The sequence below is a fragment of the Astatotilapia calliptera genome, chromosome 23 (genome assembly GCF_964374335.1).
Source record: "Astatotilapia calliptera chromosome 23, fAstCal68.1, whole genome shotgun sequence".
NCBI classification, from domain to species: Eukaryota; Metazoa; Chordata; class Actinopteri; order Cichliformes; family Cichlidae; genus Astatotilapia; species Astatotilapia calliptera.
This window is the reverse complement of record NC_137443.1, coordinates 43,668,324-43,696,014: the sequence shown is the minus strand read 5'-3', so window position 1 is coordinate 43,696,014 and position 27,691 is coordinate 43,668,324. Positions and strand designations below refer to the sequence as shown.

At 43.3% G+C, this 27,691-nt stretch overlaps 2 protein-coding genes and 2 long non-coding RNA genes across 4 annotated transcripts in view; 1 reads left to right on the top strand and 3 right to left on the bottom strand.

The window, feature by feature from the left end:
* LOC113017716 (NACHT, LRR and PYD domains-containing protein 12-like) overlaps window positions 1-27,691 on the bottom strand; it is a 1,242,929-nt gene that overhangs the window by 628,201 nt on the left and 587,037 nt on the right. The window lies entirely within an intron of this gene.
* Window positions 1-27,691, bottom strand: part of LOC113017485 (NACHT, LRR and PYD domains-containing protein 12-like) — a 255,890-nt gene that overhangs the window by 172,082 nt on the left and 56,117 nt on the right. The window lies entirely within an intron of this gene.
* LOC145423986 (uncharacterized) lies at window positions 18,298-19,008 on the top strand. Its single transcript, XR_013904924.1, has 2 exons — window positions 18,298-18,651; window positions 18,809-19,008. It is a non-coding gene; the product is annotated as an uncharacterized LOC145423986 (long non-coding RNA).
* On the bottom strand, window positions 19,218-21,615 carry LOC145423989 (uncharacterized). The gene is made up of 2 exons (XR_013904934.1): window positions 20,364-21,615; window positions 19,218-19,736 (listed from the first exon to the last, which is right to left on the bottom strand). It is a non-coding gene; the product is annotated as an uncharacterized LOC145423989 (long non-coding RNA).

Below are 27,691 nucleotides of genomic sequence, written 5' to 3'. Positions count from 1 at the left end.
ACCATCTCACACTTCTGCTTAATCAGTTTTCTGTTTGACGTTTATTCAGCTGTGTGAAAACCACCCGGGGGATTAATAAAGTGGCTTGCAAAAGTATTCGGTCCCCTTGAACTTTTCCCCATTTTGTCACATTACAGCCACAAACACGAATCATTTTTTATTGGAATTCCAGGTGAAAGACCAACACAAAGTGATGCACACGTGAGAAGTGGAACGAAAATCATACATGATTCCAAACATTTTGTACAAATAAATAACTGCAAAGTGGGGTGTGTGTAATTATTCAGCCCCCTGAGTCAATACTTTGTAGAACCACCTTTTGCTGCAATTACAGCTGCCAGTCTTTTAGGGTCTGTCTCTACCAGCTTTGCACATCTACAGACTGAAATCTTTGCCCATTCTTCTTTGCAAAACAGCTCCAGCTCAGTCAGATTAGATGGGCAGCGTTTGTGAACAGCAGTTTTCAGATCTTGCCACAGACTCCTGATTGGATTTAGATCTGGACTTTGACTGGGCCGTTCTAACACATGGACATGTTTTGTTTTAAACCACTCCATTGTTGCCCTGGCTTTATGTTTAGGGTCGTTGTCCTGCTGGAAGGTGAAGCTCAGCCCCAGTCTCAAGTCTTTTGCAGACTCCAAGAGGGTTTCTTCCAAGATTGCCCTGTATTTGGCTCCATCCATCTTCCCATCAACTCTGACCAGCTTCCCTGTCCCTACTGAAGAGAAGCACCCCCAGAGCATGATGCTGCCACCACCATATTTGACAGTGGGGATGGTGTGTTCAGAGTGATGTGCACTGTTAGTTTTCCACACAGAGCATTTTGAACAAAAAGTTCCATTTTGGTCTCATCTGACCAGAGCAGCTTCTTCCACATGTTTGCTGTGTCCCCTACATGGCTTGTGGCAAACTACAAACGGGACTTCTTATGGTTTTCTGTTAACAATGGCTTTCTTCTTGCCACTCTTCCATAAAGGCCAACTTTGTGCAGTGCACGACTAATAGTTGTCCTATGGACAGATTCCCCCACCTGAGCTGTAGATCTCTGCAGCTCATCCAGAGTCACCATGGGCCTCTTGGCTGCATTTCTGATCAGCGCTCTCCTTGTTCGGCCTGTGAGTTTAGGTGGACAGCCTTGTCTTGGTAGGTTTACAGTTGTTCCATACTTCTTCCATTTCTGAATGATGGCTTGAACAGTAGTGATGTGACGTTCTGTATCGAGGCTTCGAAGCGTGTGTCGAGTAATGGAGGGGGCGTTTCCGCGAAGCGCGTATCGAGGCTTGCTTCATTTATGGGAGGAGCTGAAAATGATGACGTCCGAAGCCTCGCTGTCCGGCTGTACCACGTGACTGGTTCAGGAAGCGGTTCAAACTTTGCCGCGAGCTATGACAGCGATATAAACCCCTCAGACCCCATTCAAAATGTGGGCGTTTGATGGAGAGTTGCGGTTAGTGAGAGTTAGAGACAGTTTGGAAAAAAAAGAAATCGCCTACGACCTGCCACAGTGGAGAAACTGTTGTTTTTAAATAAAAACCAATGATGTGTCCCCTAAACACTAATCACTAGGGGTGCAACGATATTCGTATCGATATTGAACCGTTCGATACAGTGCTTTCGGTTCGGTACGCATATGTATCGAACAATACAAAATTTGTAATTTATTTTATCAACTTTCCTTCTGACGATGCTGTCTGTGTTGAGCGCTCAGTGAATCTGCGTTCGACTACTCCGCCTAGGCTGTACTGTCCAGCGCAGATCCACTGAGCGCTCAACACAGACAGCATCGTCAGAAGGAAGAGCGCAGGGCAAGCTAGCGAGACAGAAGTTAAGCACTCCTTGCAACTTGGACCTCGCCCACCCTCATTCAGATCTGGCATTTGGAATTATTTTGGTTTTCATGTGACGTATGACCCTGAAGGTAAGCGAGTCATGGACTAAAGTAAAACAGTATGTTGGATGTGCCATGCAATGCTCAATTACATGGGTGGGAGCTAGTGTGTTAGCGCAGTTAGCTCGTTAATGTGTTGGCCGTCTAGCCCCATGCACGGGGCGATCGGCGGTAGCTCGTTAACGGAGATTTGCCGTGTTGTGGCGTTAAGGTCATTTCAACAAGATTAACCTGAAAGCACTAGTGGGAACACAACGAATATGACTGCACATTTACACCGACATTATCCTAGTGCAAAGACAAAGATGAGTGATTCCTCAATCAGATACAGGGCTCGCAATATCGCTAGCCCGACGTCCCGGGGCTAGCGATTTTTTCAGTCGGGGTACCAAAATCTATCTCTGCCCTGCCCGTCGGGCTATTGTAGGAAGGAAAAATATATGTCAATGCTTTTGCATTCTTTCGGAAATGTAGCTGGGTAATTATGTCATTGGCATCGGTGAGCCACTGTCAATATGTGACATATTGAAGTCGCGTTTGAATTTGCGCTTGTTTTTTTGCTTTCACTTTGCAATCGTGCGAACTGTGTATAGAGAGCGACAGCACTGATTGGTGAGTGATGATAATTTGTGCACCAATTCCTCTGACATTGTCTTATTAATCGTTAGCTTACTATGCAAACATGACAAGTGAAATCTCCCGCAGCAAGCTTAAACATGTGAGAAGTTGATCGCGCAGAGAATCGCTGAGCGTTATGTGTGTGTGTGTAAAAGCAGCAGAATATATATTTTAGTTCTGCTGAGCCAAATAAGACAGGTCAGGGTGAAGAAGTGACAGCCAAAGAAAAGCTTACCACAAAACGGAGAAGTTATGACAAATCAGACTATAAGGTAAAAAGAAAGTGCAGCTTTATGGTTTCATGGACAAAAGAATTTCTGTGGCTGCAATATGACGAGCTAAATAACCAGGGGTGCACATAAGTGGTGCGCATTCTCTGTCAAAATAAAAAACACGCACAAGGGTTAGGGTTAAATTTAAAAACTGTACTTTTGAGTTAAAATATATATTTATAATTTTAATAAATGACAAATTAAAAAGGCATGAACATTTTTTTTGTATCGAAAAAATATCGAACCGTGACACCAAAGTATCGAACCGAACCGAACCGTGAATTTTGTGTATCGTTGCACCCCTACTAATCACTGTCCTTGCCTCAATGTTACAAAAGCACAACCACTGTCCACACCTCACCTCACAGTATATGATCATTTCCATTTTAGGCATTTCCAAATAATCATTTTCCATACTGCCAGCATAAATATACACAGTATACTGCCATCACTACAATATAGATGTTTTACACACTCCTTTTGTTGTTGACATTCACAGGCTGTGTGCAAAATGCCACACTCTTCAAATTCATGCCAACTAATATTTTTACGTCCAGTAGGTGTCCTGCTAGAGCAAATGAAGCTTCAAGAAGCTTCGCGTTGGGGTGAACCAATTGGATGAAAAGCTTCAGTGCTTCATGAGGCTTCATCTGCCCATCACTATTGAACAGTGCTCCGTGGGATGTTCAAGGCTTGGGAAATCTTTTTGTAGCCTAAGCCTGCTTTAAATTTCTCAATAACTTTATCCCTGACCTGTCTGCTGTGTTCTTTGGACTTCATGGTGTTGTTGCTCTCAATATTCTCTTAGACAACCTCTGAGGCCGTCGCAGAGCAGCTGTATTTGTACTGACATTAGATTACACACAGGTGCACTCTATTTAGTCATTAGCACTCATCAGGCAACGTCTATGGGCAACTGACTGCACTCAGACCAAAGGGGGCTGAATAATTACACACACCCCACTTTGCAGTTATTTATTTGTAAAAAATGTTTGGAATCATGTATGATTTTCATTCCACTTCTCATGTGTACACCAGTTTGTGTTGGTCTTTCACGTGGAATTCCAATAAAATTGATTTGTGTTTGTGGCTGTAACGTGACAAAATGTGGGAAAGTTCAAGGGGACCGAATACTTTTGCCACTGTAAAGGTTTATTTTGTCTAATCTAATCTAATAACTTTAATCTCAGCCAAACTGATTTACTCAGGAACAAATAAAACACTGAAAAAAGTCAAACAATAACATTTTTAGGTTGTCTAAGTCACTTATATATTACGTTTAACCTGAGTAGCGAAAGACCGCGGTGATCTGAACATGATGTGCCGGGAGTTTGCTGTTCTCGGCGGCTCTACTGACCCTCGAGCTCTCGGCTAGCTATCGAGCTGGTGGGTAACAGACGTCTCAGAAACGTCGGAGCACTTTTGCAAATATGCGATATCTTGATAAACTGAGCAGATATTTAAAGTTTACACAGCTACATTCTCACCTGAAAATATGTTAAAAGTTTATTTTGTGACCCAGAAAGAGTAATAAGAGTAATATTGAAAACTTAGTAGCGACCGCCATTGCCGGAAAGTGGAATTGGATGGGCCACGCTATGAATTCTGGGATATGGTGGGCCACGAAGGACACACCCGACCCATCCTTTAATTTTGGGGAAAAAGAGGACGCATTGGTCGGCTGCATTCGGAGGAGTCTATGAATTTGGACAGCCTTCATCGTGTCGCTGTGACGTAATCGGTCTACAAATGCGTCCTCAGGAGGATGCAGCCCATGAATTTGGACACCCCCTATGTTTACTACTGCATAGACACATTGAATTTCCAACACAAGGAAACGACTTTTTGGATAATGTTTTCACCACCAAGAGAGGAGATTACAAAGCCCCCCACCCACTTTGGTGCCTCTGATCACATCACTGTTATGCTAATGCCAGCATACAGGCCCCTGGTCAAAGTCACTAAACCAGTTCGTAAGCAGGTACGTGTGTGGCCAGAAGGACCTGCAATACTGCTTTTCCACCACAGACTGGGAGATCCTTAAACAGGCCGCCACACATGACAACACCACAGACCTGCAGGAATATACAGAAACTGTCATTGGCTACATCTCAAAAGGCATCGATGAGGTCATAGAGACCACTGTCCAGGCCAATCAGAAACCATGGCTCACAGGTGAGGTCTACAGGCTCCTGAGGGTGAGAAATGCAGCCTTGAAAGCTGGGGATGAGGTGAGCCTAACAACAGCAAGGGCAAACCTGTCACATGCATCAGAGAGGTGGAAATGCAGTGCTCCAGGAGGATTTTGCAAAGCTTCAGTGACAGCAGAGATACTCAGAGGCTGTGGCAAGGGATACAGACCATCACAGACTACAAGCCCACTCCTCAGACCGCTGTCGGGTCCACCATATTACCGTAAGAGCTAAGTGAAATTTTCTCTTGCTTTGAGACACAGAACGACACCCCAGCACAGAAGACTCCACCCCCCAACGATCGGGTGGTGACACTATCAACATGCTTGTCAGGACCTGCTGCCATCAGGGAGGAGACTGAAGAGCCTCCGGGCCAGAACCAGGAGACTGAGAGACAGCTTCATCCAGGTTGTCAGGATGCTGAATTCACTCCCTGCTCTCACACACCAACTCCAGACCTGCATTCATCTTTTCCCTCTGAACCCCCCAAACATACAAACCCTGAGCCACCACCATTGCCCTTTCACTGACTGCCCTACTCCACCATTTGACCCTCTCATAAGAGGTGAAACATCTTCAAGGAAACTTAAAGAAGACGCTTTTCTTTCCAAGCTCCTTAGACTACGGTGACCTGGATGTCTGAGAACCTCCACAGACTGATTTTACAAGAACAACTTGTGTCAAAAAATCCCTAGCAGTGCCTCTCTGTCACACACACAAATCACTAGAGTTACAAATTTAATAACTTAAAAAACCTCAGAAAAACAGAACTGAGCAAAACAAACAAACAAACAAACCAGAGACCTGGGGCCCGTTCTTCGTACCTCGCTTACTACATCCAAGACCAAATCATCGCGCTAACGGTGAGCTCGCTAATCCGGTTCTCCGAACACACCTGCTGTTGACGATTAGTACAGCTGGATGAAGTAATGTGAGATCACTGGGTGTCGTAAAAGGGGCTACACATCGATAGCAGAAACATTGATCGGCAACCCTCTGATTGGTCGGCGGAAATGTCGAAGGAGCGCGCTCGGTATTTTTCGGCAGCAGAGCAAGAACTCTTGAGTGAGGGATTTCAGGAGTTTCAGAGTTTAATCAGTTGTAGCCACAGCTGCCCTGGGGCAGACTGACAGAAGCCAGGCTGCCATATCGCGCCATCGGCCCCTCTGGCCAACACCAGTAGGCGGTAGGGTAGATTTATTATATTACACTATATTATCCAATATTATATTACATTATATTATATTACATTATATCCCCTTTCACATTAGAGCCACAACAGGACCCACTAGAACATGGGAACAAGTAAAAGTGAAATATAAGAATATTCTACAGAATGGTAATATTTATCACTTATATTGCTTTTCGTCTCTTGGAAAGAGACCCTGGAATAATCTGTTTGTTCATAACAGCAACCAAGAAAAGGGCAGAGCAAAAAAGACAGGTGGTGGTCCTGCACCCCCTCGTCAACAAGTTGGTTAAGTAAATAATACCCTCACGGGAATATCGATATCTCTCTATGAGCACACTGTCGCGCTGAGCTAAAGGATCCTGTCTATCCCGCAATATACGCTGAATTCTGAGGACTCTCCTTAACGGTCTTGCACCTTCCGCAATGGGTGGCTCGCGTATACGGACAGGACATGGCTGCGACAGACTTCCCAAATCCACCTTCGCTTTTATAGCCGTGGTCTCTCATCTTGATTACACAAAGTAATTTGCAATTACTACTCTGAAATATGAATTACATCTGTAATAATCACATACATGTAATAGAATGTTAATAGTACATTTCCCTTTTTTAGGAAATGACCTGTATGTATCTGTGTGAAATCAATAAACAAACAAAGGGTTGCCGATCAATGTTTCTACTATCGATGCGTAGCCCCTGTTAAGCCACCCAGTGATCTCACATTACTTCATCCAGCTATACTAATCGTCAACAACAGGTGTGTTCGGAGTACCGGAATAGCAAGCTCAAAGTTGGCGCGATGATTTGATCTTGGATGTAGTAAGCGAGGTACGAAGAACGGACCCCAGGTAAGAACATTGTTGAGGTTTAAATTTATAATCTTAAATACTTATATGCTGATTATATTGCTTTATAAGAAAGGCCCAAATCTGAGTACACTCTGTGCCGACAGGACTGACAGGAAATTACATGCTTTTGCAGGTGAAAAGTGAAACTAAGCAGAGTGTTTGGTCGAAACTTAAAGTGTGTGTGACGTCTATATAAATGACTAGGCTTGCTGTTTTGTGCTTCAGACCTGGGGTTGTGTGTTCAGGTCTCCATATCCGGATATGTAAAATAAAGATAATCTTTTAAAGTAAAAAGACCACTTTTGAGCCGTGTCCTTTTGGCCATAACGAATACCAAAAGAACCGGAATTTAATAACATTAAAACCAAACAATAAATGAGCAAAGTAGTGCATGATAAATATAGATGACAAATACAAAGTGCAATATAGAAACACTGGTTAAAAAGAAATGAACAATTAAAAAGGAGGATAAAAGATGTGAGCAGTAGTTAAACAGTAGAAATAAATATATAATAAACAAATAAAAATAGATAATAAATGAAAGCCAGGTCTGAAAGGTGAGTTTGGCTTTAAAAGCATGAAAACACACTGCTGTCTTCAGGAAGGCTGCTCCAGTAACTTTCTATGCTCGCTTTGAGGCTGCAGCTAAGGACTCCAACAATGCTAGTGCTAGCGGCGCTAACGGCTGCAGACAGGAAGATACTGCCAGCACCGGAAACGTGCTCGTCATCTCCGAGCATGAAGTAAGGAGAGCCTTCAAGAGAGTGAACACCAGGAAAGCAGCAGGACCAGACGGCATCCCAGGTCGTATCCTAAGAGACTGCGCATACCAGCTAGCTCCTGTGTTCACTGAGATATTCAACATCTCTTTATCTCAGTCGGTGATCCCCACATGCTTCAAAGAGTCCATCATTGTTCCTGTCCCGAAGAAACCCCACCCTGCTTCTCTCAATGACTATCGCCCTGTAGCCCTCACCTCAGTAGTGATGAAGTGTTTTGAACGCCTGGTCAGAGACTTCATCATTTCTTCACCACCAGACACACTGGACCCACTACAGTTCGCTTACCGTCCAAATCGTTCCACAGACGATGCCATCTCTCATCTCCTCCACACATCACTTACTCACTTGGACACTAGAAGGGGGAATTATGTTAAAATGCTCTTCATAGGGGGCAGGGATAGCTCAGTAGGTAAAGTGGGCACCCCATGATCGGAAGGTCGGCGGTTCGAATCCACTTAACGGCTACCCTGAGGTACCCCTGAGCAAGGTACCGTCCCTACACACTGCTCCCCGGGCGCCTGCTTAGTGGGCTGCCCACTGCTTCACTGAGTGAATGGGTCAAATGCAGAGAAAAACAAGTAATTTCCCCATGGGGATCAATAAAGTATCCATTATTATTATTATTATTATAGACTACAGCTCTGCATTTAACACCATAATTCCCTCCACACTCACCACCAAGCTGGAGCATCTGGGACTCAGCTCATCTATGTGTCTGTGGATCTCCAACTTCCTAACTGGCAGACCACAGGCAGTAAGGATGGGCCGACATGTCTCAGCCTCCACCACTCTCAGCACTGGAGCCCCCCAGGGGTGTGTTCTGAGCCCCCTGCTGTACTCTCTGTACACATATGACTGTGTGGCCACTACCAGCTCCACCACCATCATCAAGTTTGCTGACGACACCGTCGTGGTGGGCCTGATCTCTGATAACAACGAGACGGCCTACCTGAAGGAGATTAGGAATCTGGAGAACTGGTGCCAGAGGAACAACCTCCTTCTAAACATCAGTAAGACAAAGGAGCTGATAGTGGACTTCAGCACTAAGCAGGAGAGGAACTACCAGACCCCCGTCATCAACGAGTGCCCAGTGGAGAGAGTGGACAACTTCAAATACCTCGGAGTTCACATCACGCAGGACCTGTCATGGTCCTGTCACATCAACACCGTGGTGAAAAAGGCCCGACAGCGTCTCTACCACCTCAGACGCTCGAGAGACTTCCTTTTTTTTTTTTTTTGTCCCGTTTGGATCTTTAGCCATCAGAATTGTTGTCTTAAGGCCAAGAAAGATGCCAAGCGGATTTATTTTACCAAGTGGATCATCATGGCCTTGCCATATTGGTCCATTTGATTGACCTTTATTATAATTATGAATTTATTTTATTTTCAGTTGCTACAAACGGGACAGACATGACTGTGGGATAGGACAGGGGGAAAGAATGAAAGAAAGAGAGGGAGAGAAAAAAAGAAAACCAAAGGGGAGAAGAGACGGTGAGAAGGGGGGGAAGAGAGAAAAAAACAAACAAACAAAAAAAACAAAACTCCTGGGTCACCTGTATGGAGAAAAAAAAACAGAGGAGAAAGCAAACAACAAAGAGCAACATAATAAGAAAAAAAAAGCACCATCACAATAAACTAGCTAGCAGTAGATATCGATAGTTACTAAATAATAAACGATATTGTGCAGCACGCAAGATAGACAGCGCACAGTGTGCTTTGAGGCAGCAGCCAAGAAAGCTGTAGTCCGCGTCTATGAATACCCATGTGTACACCTGTGTGCATACCTGTGTGGATCAGCATGCTTGCATTCCAAAGGTTTCTCCATGTAATGATCTGCTAGGGAGTGTGGGGAGTCACAGCCCTGTCCTCTATGGTATCAAGCAGGTATGGAGGAGATCAAAACTCCAGACATCCAGAGGCCCCCAGAACACAAGAGACCAAGGAAGACCCACAGAGGGGCAGCCGCGCCACTGTCCCAGTAAGAGCTAAGGAGAGTCCCAGATGAGGGCTCATTCAGCAGCCGCGGAGCAGAAGCCAGGGGGAGTTGCAGTGACGCGCCCGTGAGCTCCGCCGGCAGCCAGCTGTGCCTGAGTGACCGAGCCCCAGGCCGAGAGGCCGGGGGCACCCCACCTCCGAAGTGGCCCGAGCGAGCCGCCAAGGAGTGAGCCGGTGTGTACCCGGACGCCGCTTGAGAGACTTCCAACTGCCCTCCAAGGTGCTCAGGAACTTTTACTTGTGCACCATAGAGAGCATCCTGACGGGAAACATCTTAACCTGGTTCGGGAACAGCACCATGCAGGACAGACGAGCTCTACAGAGGGTTGTGCGATCAGCTGAGCGCACCATCCGCTCCGAGCTCCCTGACCTGCACTCAATCTACAGCAGGCGGTGCTGGACCAAGGCCAGGAAGATCGTGAAGGACCTCAGCCATCCCAACAACAGACTGTTCTCTCTGTTGAGGTCAGGAAAGCGATTCCGCTCCCTGAAGACCAACACAGAGAGACTGAGGAGGAGCTTCTTCCCGCAGGCGATACGGTCTCTCAATCACAATCACACCACCACACAGTACTGACCCACACATACAGTTCTTACACACACACTGGACATTCTGGACATTGTTTTCACTTCATCACTTAAATCACTTTAAGCATATTTGCACTGCACAAGACATAATGTGGATTGCACAACACTGGACACTATATTCTTCATTTCAAGCTAATACTTGTACAGCTGCTGTTATTGTGTATATATTTATTTATATTTCTTCATACATTCTTATATAGTTCTATATTGTGTATTTTGTTGTACAGTTATTTTATTTTCAACTTTAATTTATATATTTTATCTTATTCTTTCCCAGTTAAATTTACCCTTCATTCTAATTTGTGTTGTACAGTTATTTCATTTTTAACCTTAATTTATATTTTATTCCTTCCTAGTTAAATTTACCCTTTTTAATTTTTCATATTTATTTCCTATCTTATTCATAGCCTTTTCCTTTTTTGTTTTCTTTAGGTCACGAGCAGTTGTCCAAGCATTTCACTACATATCGTACTGTGTATGACTGTGTACGTGACAAATAAAATTTGAATTTGAATTTGAATTTGAATTTGAAAGTCATCTACATGTGGGTTTAGTTCTGACTTTAGGGACAAGTAAAAAAATAAAATAAAATAAAAACATCTGTCCAGACAACCTGACAGTCAAAAATATAAACTCAGGAACTTAAAAGGAAAATTGTGCTGACTTTGAACGTCCGCATCAAGATAAACTTACAGATTTAAGAGTCAAAAAGTGTCAAAAAGTCTGTATCCTTACCTGAGAGTTTCAAGTTTACAGTCAGGACTCTTTAGTCCAACACACAGCAAATCCAATTCTGAATCCTGCAGTTTGTTCGAGCTCAGCTCCAGCTCTCTCAGATGATTGGATGGGGAGCTGAGAATTTCAGACAAAGCTTCAAAGCTTCTTTTTGAGAGTTTACAATCTCTCAGCCTGAGGAAGAATAACAATAGAGACATATTCTTTTATTCATCTAGCATTATTAAACATATTTGTTCATAGATTCACTTACAGCACTTTCTTGGATGCTTTGACCACTGGCAGCAGCTTCAACAATGCCTTCTCTGAACGGGAGTATTTCTCCAGGTCGAACTCATCCAGATCTGATGACAGTAAGATGAAGACCAGAGCCGACCACTGAGCAGGAGACAGTTGATCTGTGGAGAGACGTCCTGATCTCAGGGACTGTTGGATCTCCTCCACTAGAGAACGATCATCCAGTTCATTCAGACAGTGGAACAGGTTGATGCTTTTCTCTGCAGACAGTTTCCCACTGAGCTTCTTCTTGATGTACTGGACTGTTTCCTGATTGGTCTGTGAGCTACTTCCTGTCTGTGTCAGCATGCATAGAAGATCCTGATTGGTCTGCAGTGAAAGACCCAGGAGGAAGCGGAGGAACAAGTCCAGGTGTCCATTTGGACTCTTTAAGGCTTTGTCCACAGCACTCTGGTAGAAGTCTTTTACAGTAAGTGTTTTCTGGAAGATTTTAAAGCGAGGAGATTGTTTCTTAAGCAGGTTGACTCCAGAGTTGATGAAGGTCAGATAGACATGAAGAGCAGCAAAGAACTCCTGAATGCTCAGATGGACGAAACAGTAAACAACGTTCTTGAACATGTGACACTCATCAGCTTTAAAGATCTGTGTGAACACTCCTGAGTACACTGAGGCTGCTCTGATATCGATGCCACACTCTGTCAGGTCTGATTTATAGAAGATCAGGTTTCCTTTCTTCAGCTGATCAAAGGCCAGTTTTCCCAGAGACTCAATGATCTTACTGCATGAATCTGTCTCAGCTCCTCCATCATACTCATACACATTCGTTGTTAGGTGAAATAGCACAAGGCGTAGGTAGAGCTCTGTGAGAGTCTTAGGCAGATCTTGACTCTCTTTGTTCTTCATGACAAACTCCAGAACTGTAGCAGTGATCCAGCAGAAGACTGGGATGTGGCACATGATGTGGAGGCTTCGTGATGTCTTGATGTGGGAGATGATGCTGCTGGCCTGCTCCGAATCTCCGAATCTCTTCCTGAAGTACTCCTCCTTCTGTGGGTCAGTGAACCCTCTGACTTCTGTCACCATGTCAACAATGTCACAAAGGATCTTATTGGCTGCTGCAGGTCGTGTGGTTATCCAGAGGCGAGCAGAGGGAAGCAGTTTCCCCCTGATGAGGTTTATCAGCAGCACATCCACTGAGGTGGACTTTCTAGGGTCAGTCAGGATTGCAGTTTTGTGGAAGTCCAGAGGAGGTCGACATTCATCCAGACCATCAAAGATGAACACAACCTGGAAGTCTTCAAAGATGTAGATTCCTGCTTTTTTGGTTTCAGTAAAGATGTGATGAACAAGTTCCACCAAGCTGAACTTTTCCTCTTTCAGCAGATTCAGCTCTCTGAAAGTGAATGGAAACATGAACTGGATGTCCTGGTTGGCTTTGTCTTCAGCCCAGTCCAGAGTGAACTTCTGTGTTAGGACTGTTTTCCCAATGCCAGCCACTCCCATTGTCAGCACTGTTCTGATTGGTTTATCTCTTCCAGGTGGGAGTTTAAAGATGTCTTCTTGTCTGATGGTTGTTTCTGGTCTGTCTGGTTTCCTGGATGCTGTTTCAATCTGTCTGATCTCATGTTCATCATTGACCTCTGCAGTCCCTCCCCCTGTGATGTAGAGCTCTGTGTAGAACTGACTCAGGAGGGTCGGGTTTTCTGTTGTAGAAATCCCCTCGAGCACACACTGGAACTTCTGCTTCAGGTCTGACTTGAGTTTGAGCTGACACTCAGTGAGAATCTCTGCATGAATAAACAGCAAATGACACAAATGAGAAAACTGCATTCTGGTTACTGTGGTTATGTGTTCAGTTCACTGGACTCTTGGTGTCATGATCCGAGTGAGTCTGAGTAACTTTCCACAGGATCAGCTCTCCTCGCCTGGGTGGAGCCCTCCTCACTCCTCCCTGCTCCTCACCTGTTGCCAATTACTCCGGCAGTATCTATGAGCAGCACTCACAATGAACCTTCTCCAGATTGTCTGCTTACCACAGTCAGTTCTCTGCCTCACATTTTGTCTTGTGCTCCTCAGCTTGTTTCGCGTAACCCTCTTTTCCTGTTCCCTAGTCGGCACCTGGATACATCTTCCAACTCTCGCCATAAGTCACGCCTCAGGATTCTGGCCTGCCACTGCTGGGAAAACTCACTCTTGCAAACTGCCATCCTCACCTGCCTGCCTCCCTGTGCACCCACATCTCACTCTGTACCCAGATTTAATTCATCTCCTCCTCCAGCTGATCTCCACCTGCAGCCACGTAACACCTCTTAGTTTTTAAATCTTGGACTCATTCACTACACTGTGGACCACTCTGATTATTATCTCCTTTGTTCCAGTGATCCTGGATAGTTTCTATTCGCCCGATTCTGCCCCTGTTGTTCCTTTGACCTGCCTCAGCTTATGTTCTGGCCTCAGCTCTGCACTTCTCATAATACCTCGCTTGCTGTTGAATTTAGCCGTGATTCAGCTTTCTCCGTCAAGAAATCTAGTAAAATACATTTCTGTTAAAAGTCACTCAGCCTCCGTTTTTTGGTTCTGTGCTTGACTCCATTCCTTTTCATGAGCCATTGAGCCCTGACACTTGGGTTATAACTGAGGGCAGGTTTTATAGAGACACATTTGATTTAATTGTGTTTACTTATACAGCACCAAATCAATACTAGCAACATTTCACATATTACATAAACAACACTATGGAGCCAGTGATGAATAAATATGTAGAATAAATGAAAGAATTTCAAGTATAAAAGTTTTTTTTTATTAATTCCTCCAAATAACAACAACAGTCACCCCAATGTGCTTTATATTGTAAGATAAAGAACCTACAATAATACAACAGAAAAAACCCCAACTATCTTTTTGGGGCCTGAAAACTGAAGGCTCTGCCTCCCATTCTACTTTTAAATACTCTGTGAACAACAAGTAGGCCTGCAGAGCGAGAGCGAAGTGCTCTAATAGGGGGATATGGTACTACAAGGTCATTAAGATAAGATGGGGCCTGATTATTTAAGACCTTGTATGTGAGGAGCAGGATTTTGAATTCAATTCTGGATTTAACAGGAAGTCGATACAGGAGAAATCTGCTCTCTCTTTCTAGTCCCTGTCAGGACTCTTGCTGCAGCATTTTGGATTAACTGAAGCCTTTTCAGCGAGTTTTTAGGACTTGCTGATAATAATGAATTACAGTCATCCAGCCTTGACGTAATAAATGCATAAACTTGTCACGGCTGGGGCAGCAGTCGTGCGGTGGAGTTAAATGAGGACCCAAGTTGCAGACAGTGGTGGAGATGCGAGTGAGGTTTTATTTACAGTGAACAAACCAAGGTGAGGGCAGAACTAAACATAAACCTAAACTGGAAAAACTACAGTGGCTTGCAAAAGTATTCGGCCCCCTTGAACTTTTCCACATTTTGTCACATTACAGCCACAAACATGAATCAATGTTAGTGGAATTCCAGGTGAAAGACCAACACAAAGTGGTGCACACGTGAGAAGTGGAACGAAAATCATACATCATTCCAAACATTTTGTACAAATAAATAACTGCAAAGTGGGGTGTGTGTAATTATTCAGCCCCCTGAGTCAATACTTTGTAGAACCAGCTTTTGCTGCAGTTACAGCTGCCAGTCTTTTAGGGTCTGTCTCTACCAGCTTTGCACATCTACAGACTGAAATTCTTGCCCATTCTTCTTTGCAAAACAGCTCCAGCTCAGGCAGATTAGATGGGCAGCGTTTGTGAACAGCAGTTTTCAGATCTTGCCACAGATTCTGGATTGGATTTAGATCTGGACTTTGACTGGGCCGTTCTAACACATGGACATGTTTTGTTTTAAACCATTCCATTGTTGCCCTGGCTTTATGTTCAGGGTCGTTGTCCTGCTGGAAGGGGAACCTCCGCCCCAGTCTCAAGACTTTTGCAGACTCCAAGAGGTTTTCTTCCAAGATTGCCCTGTATTTGGCTCCATCCATCTTCCCATCAACTCTGACCAGCTTCCCTGTCCCTGCTGAAGAGAAGCACCCCCAGAGCATGATGCTGCCACCACCATATTTGACAGTGGGGATGGTGTGTTCAGAGTCATGTGCAGTGTTAGTTTTCCACCACACATAGCGTTTTGCATTTTGAACAAAAAGTTCCATTTTGGTCTCATCTGACCAGAGCAGCTTCTTCCACATGTTTGCTGTGTCCCCCACATGGCTTGTGGCAAACTGCAAACGGGACTTCTTATGGTTTTCTGTTAACAATGGCTTTCTTCTTGCCACTCTTCCATAAAGGCCAACTTTGTGCAGTGCACGACTAATAATTCCCCCACCTGAGCTGTAAATCTCTGCAGCTCGTCCAGAGTCACCATGGGCCTCTTGGCTGCATTTCGGATCAGCACTCTCCTTGTTCGGCCTTGTTCGATTACACACAGGTGCACTCTATTTAGTCATTAGCACTCATCAGGCAACGTCTATGTGCAACTGACTGCACTCAAACCAAAGGGGGCTGAATAATTACGCACACCCCACTTTGCAGTTATTTATTTGTAAAAAATGTTTGGAGTCATGTATGATTCTCATTCCACTTCTCACGTGTACACCGCTTTGTGTTGGTCTTTCACCTGGAATTCAAATAAAACTGATTCATGTTTGTGGCTGTAATGTGACAAAATGTGGAAAAGTTCAAGGGGGCCGAATACTTTTGCCACTGTAACAGACAAACCTGAAAACATAAGGACAGCGGGGAATACACAGAGATGACACAAAGAAGGCTGGATAGAGAGACGAGTAGTAACACTGATTAACACAGTAATGCAGACGACACAACGAGGAACACAGGCAGACACATACTATAAATACACACAAGGTAATGAGGGAATGACACACAGGAGGGGAGCACAGCTGATCCTAATTCACAAGACGAGACACAAACCTTCAAAGTAAAACAGGAAACAGACTGTTTTACAACACAAACTCGGGGACACGAACAGAACACAGAGGAAAGACACAGGTAGAGATCAACCTAAGAACTAATACAAAATCAGAATTAACACAAAGTACACAAGGTGATACCAAAAATGAAACAAAACGCTGAACGACCCAGGACCATGACAGAACTAGTTTTTCAGCGTCACTCTGAGACAGGATATTTCTAACTTTAGAGATGTTGCACAAATGGAAGAAAGCAGTCTTGCATATTTGTTTAATATGTGCGTTGAAGGACATGTCCTGGTCAAAAATGACTCCAAGGTTCCTCACAGCGTTACTGGAGGCCAAGGTAATGCCATCCAGAGTAAGAATCTGCTTAGATACCATATTTCTAAGATTTTCAGGGCCGAGTACAATAACCTCAGTTTGATCTGAATTAAGAAGCAGAAAGTTAGCGGCCATCCAGGTCTTTATGTCTTTAAGACGTTCCTGCAGTTTAACTAATTGGTGTGTGTTATCTGACTTCATGGACAGATAGAGCTGGGTATCATCTGCATAGCAGTGTAAATGTATGCTATGTCTTCTAATGATGCTGCCTAAGGGAAGCTTGGTAACGGGAGCGTTGCCAGCAGAAGGCTGAAGTGGAATCTCCCAGAAAGCTGCAGAAGAAAAAACATGAGCTGAAATGGTGGATTTCAGTCAAATAAGGAGAACTGTGGCTTTCCTCCAACCTTTGACCAATCACCTTAGTGTCCTGTTTATCAACCATAATAAAAAGCATTTACTGTGTGGGCATTTTTTTGTTTGGGTCTCCAAACAGCAGAAAGAAATGGCAGCCATTTTTTTAACTTTACCTTCAACTGGTAAATAGATTTAAGAGAAAGCACTTTGATCATATTTGTGACGTGTCCCAAACTGTTGTTGTCGCCTCATTTATGTTGATAAAACAGCTCTAAAACCAATCTGACAATATAAATCTGTAAAATGGGCAGAAAACCTGCTGCTGGTCCCATTTTAATCAAACCAACCCAAAGAGCAGATATTCATGTGTACACAGGAGGTTATTTGTGCAGATGCATAAAACACAAACTGTTGGCTTTCTGCAGTCTCTCACTCCTGAAAGTGTTGGCAAGTGTTTTGGATTTATTATTTATATAGATTTTAATGGCATCTGTGTAATGTTAACTAAGGTTTTTATTGTTTATGTATTTTTTGTTTAGTCATTCCCTGACTTACCTGTGGGTTCTGGGATGGTTTTATTTAAATTCTCCAACAGATCATTCTTGTTTATCCTCCCCAAAAGATTTTTAGCAACTTCAAAAGTGTTGATAGAGTAGGTATCAAACATCAGATCCACTATGTTCGTCCTCTCTGCATTCTCCAGTTTACTCACTGGGATTGCTGGTAAACCTTCTACAGACCCGTTCTTCAGATGCCACTTAAATCTTTCAAATTCATCACGTTCCAAATCCTCCAAAGTCCCCAGAAGGATTTCTTTAGGTGTCGTCATCTTTTACCCTGTAAGGACCCGATAAACAAAGACTGTAACAACAGCTGGAGAGGTAATTGTCTGATTTATCAGAATTTAACTTGATTCTAACAGCAGTTCATCACAATAAATTTCTTAGGCTCAGAATGCAACAAAATTGCACATGAAGAAGCACATAGAGAAGTATCCAAGTAACACTTTGCTACAATATAAAACAAACTATTATAAATAAAGAAAATATATAAACTAAATATATACACTAGCCGTCAAACGTTTTAGAACAGCCCAATTTTTCCAGTGTTTTTGTCACGGTTTGCGAGCCGTGTGTAAATTATCAAAGGACCCTTTATGCAGGCAGCTCAGATGCAAGTGAGTTTATTCATCACATGGTGATACAAACAGAAATGGCGAAGGTGAGCATGGAAACTAAGCAAAAACCTAAAAACTAATAGTACACGAATATGAAGAATTACACGAAGGGAAGACGAAAACACGGAACACAAGGGGTGGGAGCAAAGCACCACAACACATCACTATAGGGCTTCGGAGCGTGATGTCACGGGGGTGGGCGTGGAAAGGATTTTGGCCCGATTCACCATTTTGGGGGTCTAAGCTAGGAGCGATAGCATAGCCATGGTTCGTACTTGCTGTGTGCTCGGCTGCAATGTTCGATCTTACGACCGGCACGGGAATAAGGTTGGATTGTCTTTTTATGCTTTCCCAACCTGGAAGCGACATGAGGCAGCTCGTGTATCGATGTTACCAAACGAAGGCGTCTAGCCTGGATAGCAGCTGTGAGATGAGCTGACGTGCAGCTCTCTTCCATCTCCAAATATCTGTTGGTGCTCCAGACATTTTCATTCCGGTAAGTTCTAAATATGTTCATATCTCTCTTTATAGCCTATTAGTTTCATTTTCGATGCGCTCTGAGCTCATAGCAAATTAGAACAAACATCCTACTGAGTGATTTTGCAGAACTACCGTCTATTTATAGAGTTGCTAATTATTTGGCATTATTGCAGCAAACCAGCCGATGAAATGGATGAAACATCATGACTGGTTTCCAGCGCTACACGAGGGACCTGCTTCAAACAAACCACCATGCCAATCAGATTACTTCTTCCATGTGAGGGTGAAGAGGTGACCCTTCTGGATAAGATGGTGAAGGTTTGCTGCGTTTGGTGAACAGTGTGATAATAAAACCAGAGAAGAATGAAACCTGCTCCTGTTAAATGTTCTTAAGTCTTGTGCTGTTATTTTTTCAAAAGATACAGTAAATAAAGTAGTGTTAGTAGTGGGTGATATCATGTAAACACTCATGATTTGGTGTAAACATTTTGTCATTTGTAAACTGTAAATGACATGGATTCTACACTGTTACTGATGTGATGTTCTATAAAGTGGTTTTAATAAAAAAAAAAAAAGGCAAAATAATTTAGTTTCTTTATTCAACTTTTGAACAGTGGGACTCAGTCAGTACATATTCAGTAAATGCAAATTATTTACACAGCAGTGCACTACAGGCATACATCTAGACCCCTAGATAAAACATGATGGCATTATAGCAGTGACAACTCCTCCACAGTAGCAGGTGGGGTTTTTCTTTTTTGAGGACGGCTCCTTTTACCTGTCACTACAGATGGTCTGTGTATGTTTTGATCAAGAGCCTTTTTTTGGGCAGCTGAAGAGAAGTCGTCTATCTTATGGCCAACCTCTGGGTGTATCTTGGTATTATTACCAGGCAAAACCCAGTATGCAGGTTCATCTGTAACAGTCCTTGTGCCACGGATCAACACTGTTCCGTCTACTTTAGACAGAAGAGCAGCGACGTGGGTGCAGGTCTCTGCGACTCCGGCCATACAGGTGCAGCGGGCGGCTTCAACCTTCCCTGTGATGCTCACAGTGACCCATGGCTGCAATGCTGGTTCATTCAGTCTTAGAGTGCAGCACCTGAAGCACACACAGACAAAGTTCATTTAAAGACAAGAACTATGAGCCAAGGCCGACACAAATGTGTTTAATCTACTTTATCATAAATGTAACAGTGTCAAGAAAGTTAGCACATACATGTGATTTTTCATTTCTTTATGTGTCCATCTATAGAACGCTGCATGTTATAGTGTAAATCTGCCTGTTCTGTCAGAAACCTGCCTGCAGAAAATGAACCTAAAGTATGTAATGCAAGGATGTCATCACTTTAGAGATGGAGAAAGCATAAAGTGACAATTATGAATCACTTAATATGTTAAGGAGATTCTGCAGGTCATTAATCAAAGTATAAAACTAAAATAAAATGTATTTTTAGTGACACAAGATACAAATATGGAAGCAAGATGTATAATTAGAATTATTTATAATAAACATTAATAAATCATTGCAATTTCTTTAACCATAGAGAATAACTAAATCCTTCAGGACAGTGTCTCATCAATGCACTGAACTCACTATGTTATCCACCTAACAGTCTCCACATGTTCTCACTGTAATTTCCCCTCATGAATGAATTTATGCTGCAGTAATCTGAATGTTTGCAGGGAAATCAAACGCATTTCACTCGCTGTACTCGAGCTGACTTACCTTTGATTGAATGACGACTTGTACGCGCTGACTCCACAGATAAGGTATGAAATATATCAGGCTACGTCAATAGCGGTTGGTCTTCAGGGTTTCTACTCCACGGCCGTATTTCATACGGGTCCACATTTCCAATGCACGCTATTTTCTGCAAGTACCGCCGCTTCGCCTCTGGACGCAATCGGTCTCTATACAGTCCATTCTCTTTTAAGCTGCTTTTAAGCATCTTGTAATCGTCGTTCCAACACAGTGTGTTTGATTTGATTCGTAGACCCCGAAAATGCCGCCGCACTCCCACAATGCATTGCGGCGTGACGTCAACTCCGAAATAGTAGTGATGGGTCCAGCAACACTGATGCACCGACGCTTGTATCAAGCTCACAGAGCGAAACCTGTATCGGTGCGTGTGTCGCTTTAAGAAAAAGTCACGTGATCGATACAGCTGCTGTATCGCTCATTACCAACGCGCTAAACTGTGTTTAAAAGGTACCGCATCTGCATCTGTCAATGGGATGAGTCGCCACCAAAAAACCAAAATTACTCTCGCAAAGATAAAAAAAAAAAAAAAAAAAAAACATCTCTCCATAACAAAATTGAGCTTGAAAGAAAAAAAAATGTTTCTGCTGTGTGGGATCATTTTGATCTTTTAACTGCAAATAAGGGAATAGTTTGTCTGTCTTTGTTTCAGTGTAATCTATCAGAATAGGAAAAACAGCAATGTGACTTGCAGTGTAAATTATTTATTTTCTATTCTGCTGAGCTTTGTTACACAATCAAAAGCACCTCCTCAGTGTTCAGGCATTACAGAACCAAACATGAAAATGAGGAGACAAACACACCGAGAATGAACACAGGTCGGCCTATATTGACACTGAACTGCTTTATCGTCATTTTTTAATTAACATGCGTTTTATTATTTTGAAATCAAGCACCTAGGAAGTCTGTTCTGGACCATGCAGTCCTGAGTTTTATTATAACGGACTGCCAACCCCTTAGTATTGTGGAGAGTGTCGGAGAGAAACATTCCAAGATCAGAGGATCCTTTAACGTACTGGGGGAACAGGAAGACATCTTATCTGAACCCTTTCCACCTGGCTTTACAGTTTTTGTGTACCCCAGCTTCATCTGTGCCTCTGAATTTTCCAAAGCTGGGGAAATGCACCTTAGAACACACATGCATCAACACTACAATGAGCGGGCGGAGGGAGGTTTTGGAGTCTTCTCACACCCCCGTTCTCTGCGACAGGCACGTGCAGAGGGGGGGGGGGGGGGGGGGCTAGAGGGGCTTGAGCACCCGCCCCTTTCCTGATGGGTGCCCAAGGTGCCCTTTTGTTGAGGCAACTTTTTAAAAAGTATTATTTTTTTTTAATGTGTGCGTGCGTGCGGAGTCCTGTCTGTGCCCTTCAACAATAATATTTAACTATTAATCACAGTTTTGCTAAATAAAAGGATCTGGCTTGCATCAGTCACATGATCACATTTAACCAATGATCGCCCTCGACGGCAGAACGCGCTGGTTACGAGCCGGGAACGAGCTCACAAAGAGCACGCGCATTTTTTGCGGTCCGGAGCTGTAGGAGAAACACAAGTTAACTCAGAGACACAGACTGATGCGACAAACCCAGTAAGTAGGTGTACAGCGTACACTGTAGTGTGTAGCACCCAGGAGTATTAGCTTATTACGTACACGTTGGTAAGTTGTCTTGTGGCAATTTGACGAACTGAAACAAACGAGCGTGCTGTGTGTGCAACAGCGTGACAAACATTACCTGTCCTTTTATTAACTGCACATGTAGTGCTGGTCATAGCTGCTGGCTACCTGTGTAAGGCTGTCATAGGTCTGTAGCTCTGTCACCGTTTTAGTGAACATATTTAGTTTTAAAGTAAGTTACAGAGCATTTCCTGCCCTTCTGGGGGGATTATATTTCACTAAAAAACGATCTAATATACATGTCCACATAATTATGCATTATTATAATTATAATATATTACAAAACACACTGTATTTTAAAGAACATACATTAAGATGCAGATTATATTAGATTTATATTTTAAATAAGACAAAATTTGGATTTTACAGCAGTAAAATGATTGTATCTCTATACATGTAATAAGCTTTGCCCTGCACAGAGTGGATAGTGAAACAAATGGAATCATCATAAATACATTATTTCATATTTATTACTTCCCCCTCCTCATTGCTTTATTATTGTAGCTCTAGTAATAAATAATAATGTAAGGATTCTGGATCAGCACCATGATGCCCATAGTATATACAGTATTCTGAAGAAGGTCTAAAATGTCAGTGTGTTGCACCAAAATATTTAAGTAATTATCAGTTTTAGTTCTTAGAGTGTACCTCAAAGCACACTGTGTTCTGTTGATCTTATGTGCTGCACAATAATGTTTAATATTTAGTATTTACTGTTATATTACTATATATCATTGTGATGTTGTTTATTGTATTGCTCTCGTTTTCTTCTGCTTGTTTTCTTTTTTCTTTCTCAACAGGTGATCCAGGTGATTGATGTATGTGTGTGTGTGTGTGTGTGTGTGCTATTTTTTTTTTTTTTTTAATTTTTTTTTGGGTTTGTTTGCAACACACACACACACACACACACACACACAGAAGGGGGCACACACACACACACACACGTGTGTGTGTGTGTGTGTGTGTGTGTGTGTGTGTGTGTGTGTGTGTGTGTGTGTGTGTGTGTGTGTGTGTGTGTGGGACACGGACCTTCACCACAAAGCAGTAAATACATAGACTGAGGCTACGTCCACACGTACGCGGGTATTTTTGAGAACGGAGATTTTCCGTTTTTGTTTTCAAAAATAATCCCGTCCACACGTAAAGGCAGAAATGAAGGAAAACACTGCTAGGAACATGCCAAAGCAACAGGTGGAGATATATTCCTAACCGTGCAGAAATGCTGGCCAATCAGAAGTCTAGAAGCCTCGGTGGGAAAAAGTAAACAAAGCTGGGGCATAGAAGGAGAACCAAGTCGTATGTGTGGAGGGACAGTAACTGTGTGTATATGTAATCATTTAAACACTGCAGAAAGTACAATTAACACTAATAGTATAATAATAGTACCTGAATTGTACGGAGCCCCTCTGATGACATGGTCCAAAAATAAATAAATTGTGGCCACAAAATACCCTCGAAATACTATTTTCGAGAGCACGAAATGGGTATAACGTGGCAACGAATTACGCATTTGTGGCAACATCATATTGATACAATTCCTGGACAGCTGCGTAGAGACACAAGCATGAGAGTAGGCTAAACCTATACACCGTGGACAGAGACGGTATGAGTGAGTTTTATTTTAGGCTGGGAATGAGCTACAATGCATTTTGAAAAGCCTGCAATGCAAGGAACCATTATTACGGAGAGACATTTAAACAGGATACTGAGAGCCCAGTTGCTTTACAGGGCCTGGACGCCGGGATAGATTTTATTGTCAACCAACTGCAAGGGCCTGGGAAGGATCACGGTTATTGGTCAAGTGTTTCGTGCCCACAAATTAGCATTTCGTGCGCACGAAGTAGTATTTTGTGGCCACAATTGATTTATTTTTTGGACCATGTCATCAGAGGGGCTCCGAAGAATTGGGATACAGCCTCTGAGATAGAAAGTGTGCGACCGTGAACTCGACTCTCTTTATGACACATACACACACACACACACACACACACAAACAGGTTTGTCAGGTTCCTCGGCTCGTTCTCTGCGTTCAGTCCATTGAAGGTGATTATTGAGCCAATCACAGCTACAGAGCTCACTGTGACTCTTCTTCTCTCTACAGTCACACAAACAAACACACTCAGAGACTCTGACAGCAAAACTACAACAATGTGGTGTTAACACTCACCCTGCCTCAGCTCCACCGTCCTCCTGCTGCTCTGACGGAGGCTCAGCTGTTTCTCTTCCTGTTCCCACCTGCTCGGGTGGCTCCTCCCCTCTGCAGTTACAGGAAATCAGGTGTGTGTGTCTCTTGTTGAGACTGGTTCTTCCTGCTCTCTATCATCACATTGGGTGTTTCCAAATTCAGGGAGAGGATGCTTCGAATGCCACATTTGTAGGAAATTGTATCACATGGACGCGACGAAGGCTGTTCAAATTTGAAGTCTTCCAAATGCGTCCTTCATTTCCCTGAATTTGAAGGATGGGTCAGGTGTGTCCTTTGTGGCCCAACATATCCCAGGATTCATTGCGGGCCATACAGGAGATATTTTTCTGATAATGATAGTGATCGAAGTGGGAGTTAATGCAGGAGACGAACACTTTCAAATGTAAGTATATGAAAATCTGGTGGTGCAAAAGTTTTTATAGCGGGTGTGTTGTTAGGCTCTGGGCATCTGCATAGACATGTTCTTTTTTTGAGAATGTGAGGACAAACTTGAAAGAGAGACACTGTGAGAGTGGACACATCCACACTGCTGCTGCATCTGTGCTCACCACGATGGCCTCCTTCAGAGAGATGGAGGACTCACTCTGTCTTCTGGCTGATGTAAGTGTTCAGCTTTGAACAGCTGTCGTTCCAGCTGCTTTTAACTTTGTAGTTTCACATTTGTACAGACTTTATATTTTTTATAGACGTGTCATAAACCAGTCCTTAAATCATTTTCATTATCACAGATACAGTCTACACTCTGCATCATGAGCTGGTCAATATCGCAAAAGTTGTAATTCGTTTCATGTTTCATGTAAACTGCTCTGAGGTCACAGTGACACCAGCAGATGTAGTTACAGCCTCTCTGTCCCCACCATCCCGGCCCACGTAGACCGCAAAGGCCGGGTCCTCCGAAGGATGCAGCCGACGAATTGGAACACAGCTCATGTCTGACAGCAGTTTGAAGAGGAAATGGATTCTGTTCTGTTCTTCACTCATCACCTACCTGACAGCTGACACCTCACACCTGTTTCTCAGCTGCAGGTCAGACAGAAGGACACACAGAGGATGGAGGGAAGGAGGATGGATCTGCTAGTCTGAAAGTTGGTATGTCAGTTTCTGGTCAAGTTTTTGTTCAACAGGAAACATAAACAGAAGCAGGATTCATACCAGCCTCCACTTGAACAGCAGCCTGCTTAAACTGTCTGCGTGTCTCTAGCTGATCTCTGTCTCCTGCTGATGTCACAACGTCTCCGTTTTATTTGAACACTGGAGGTGAAGATGGCAGATTGTTGGCTAAAATGGATGTCTGTGGCATCCTGCATTTAATGTTCAGCATCTTTGTGAAAAACCCTTTAAAAGTTGTTTAACATGTCCAAAAATCCAAAACTGTTACAGATTACAAAGATGTTGTTTCTATGAGCTCAGGCTGTACTTGCTAGTTCACATTTCGGTAGTAATGTTGATGATGAGGATCATTATTTGTCATTGCTTTAGTTTTTATTCCACTGTTTCAAGGACATGCACTTAGTAGGGACAGCGGACTGGACAGGTCTTCAGTCTGTCTCGCTCTAAGACAGCTGGGTTAGGCTCCAGCGCCCCCGCGACCCTGAAAAGGATCAGCAGAAGTGGATGGATGGAGGGTCAGTTTGTCAACATTAGAAAAACAAACATACTACCTGCCTTAAATGTGAAATGGACGGGCTTTATGTTTGCTCGTTGTTTGCTAAAGAGACTTTTCTGCAGCATTTCTCTCCCGACTTCTTTGCAGCACCTTTCACTGTCACACATTTGATCTTTACAGCAGGGCTGTGCCATATCATATACCATACTATAGAATTTTGACATAGTAGCTATATAATGTTACTCCTACTTTATAGATCTCCATCACCCGATCCTCCGAAAACCTCTTGGAGTTGGCAGCACTCGACTGAGCCATTTTGTGCAGAAGAAGATTAAAATGATGCTTTAAACTCCAGATGTTATCTGAGCTCAGATCCTAAAGCCAGACCTCTGCATCTTCATTCTTGTGGAAAAGCAGAGCAGATGTTGTTTTCAGGAGGATGCTGCTATAATGGCTTTAGTTCCTTGCAGGTAATTATGACGACAGCGGAAGCAGCAGGAACAACAAACAGCCCAAACTAACAGACAAAATATTAATGAAAGTCCAACCCAATCTCCTCCATCCCCGTATCCTCCACTATTTGCATCTTCATCTGTGAAACCTGCAGAGCAGAAACAGTGTGTGGACAAAGTTAGCCGGTATGCAGACATGTTTGCTTTTGTTACAGGAGTTTGAAACACATCTGCAGCTCATTCAGAGGCTTTGGGGCCGTACACACTTCATTTTAAATCAGTACAGCCGATCTCACAGCTGCTGGATGTTTCTTTGAATCATAAGAACATTAAGACAAACAAGATGATCATGAAAATCATATTAATGATTGATTTGGCCTACGTTTGATGCTGAACTGCAGTAGCTCCTGACATTGTGCTTTTATTTCGTCTGGATTAGTTTGCAGCACTGCTGCACAGTTTACATTAAAGTGCACTTTTGCAGAGCAGACGACCCCCTGCACGACTGATGGGGTGAACCAAGGCCCTGCATCAGACAAAGAAGCATTATTTCAACTGTGAGTCATGCAAAGCAGCTCTAGTAGAGTCCTGTAAATGAACAGACTGGATCCCTGTAACGTACCACCTCAGTGACCAGTGGAAACATTCAAATGTTCAGGTAGTCATCCTAACTGACTTGGGGTTTCTGCCAGTGTGTTACAAGTGAAGCAGCTCGCCTGGTCTACACACTGGGACTCGTTTCTTTAAATCACCATTAATACAGTTTCAGCTGCTGACACATTCACTAGTGGGTAGTAATTAAAGCATGCTGCACCACTCATGAGTGCTATCATTCAGCACTCTCATTCATTTGTCTTAAAGCTGGTAATTAAACTCCCTGATGCCTCACTCTGTCTCACTCTTTTCTGTGTGTGAGAGAAAGAAGATGCAGCTGTGTTTCTAACAGCTGCTCTGGAGGAAGCTCTGCAACTCTAGAATCTCACCTGAGTCTGTGACTGTGAGCTTGATGGAGTGCCTGAACTCCTTGATGACTCTCTCACCACAGATGCTGTGGTTGGTTGGTTCACTCACTATGTATTAACAGACCTCTCTGCATTGAATCATATCTGTTATTAATCTCTGTCTCGCTTCCACAGCATGTCTTCATCCTGTCTTCCTTCTCTCACCCCAACCGGTCAGCAGATGGCCCCGCCCCTCCCTGAGCCTGGTTCTGCTGGAGGTTTACGTTGAAACCAAGCACACCATTGTTTTTCTTGTGACATTACCAATAAGTTTGATGTGTCACATGGCCCTCTTCCTATTGAAAAAACAAAAGTTGTATCCAAGATGGCCGACTTCTAAATGGCCACCATGGTC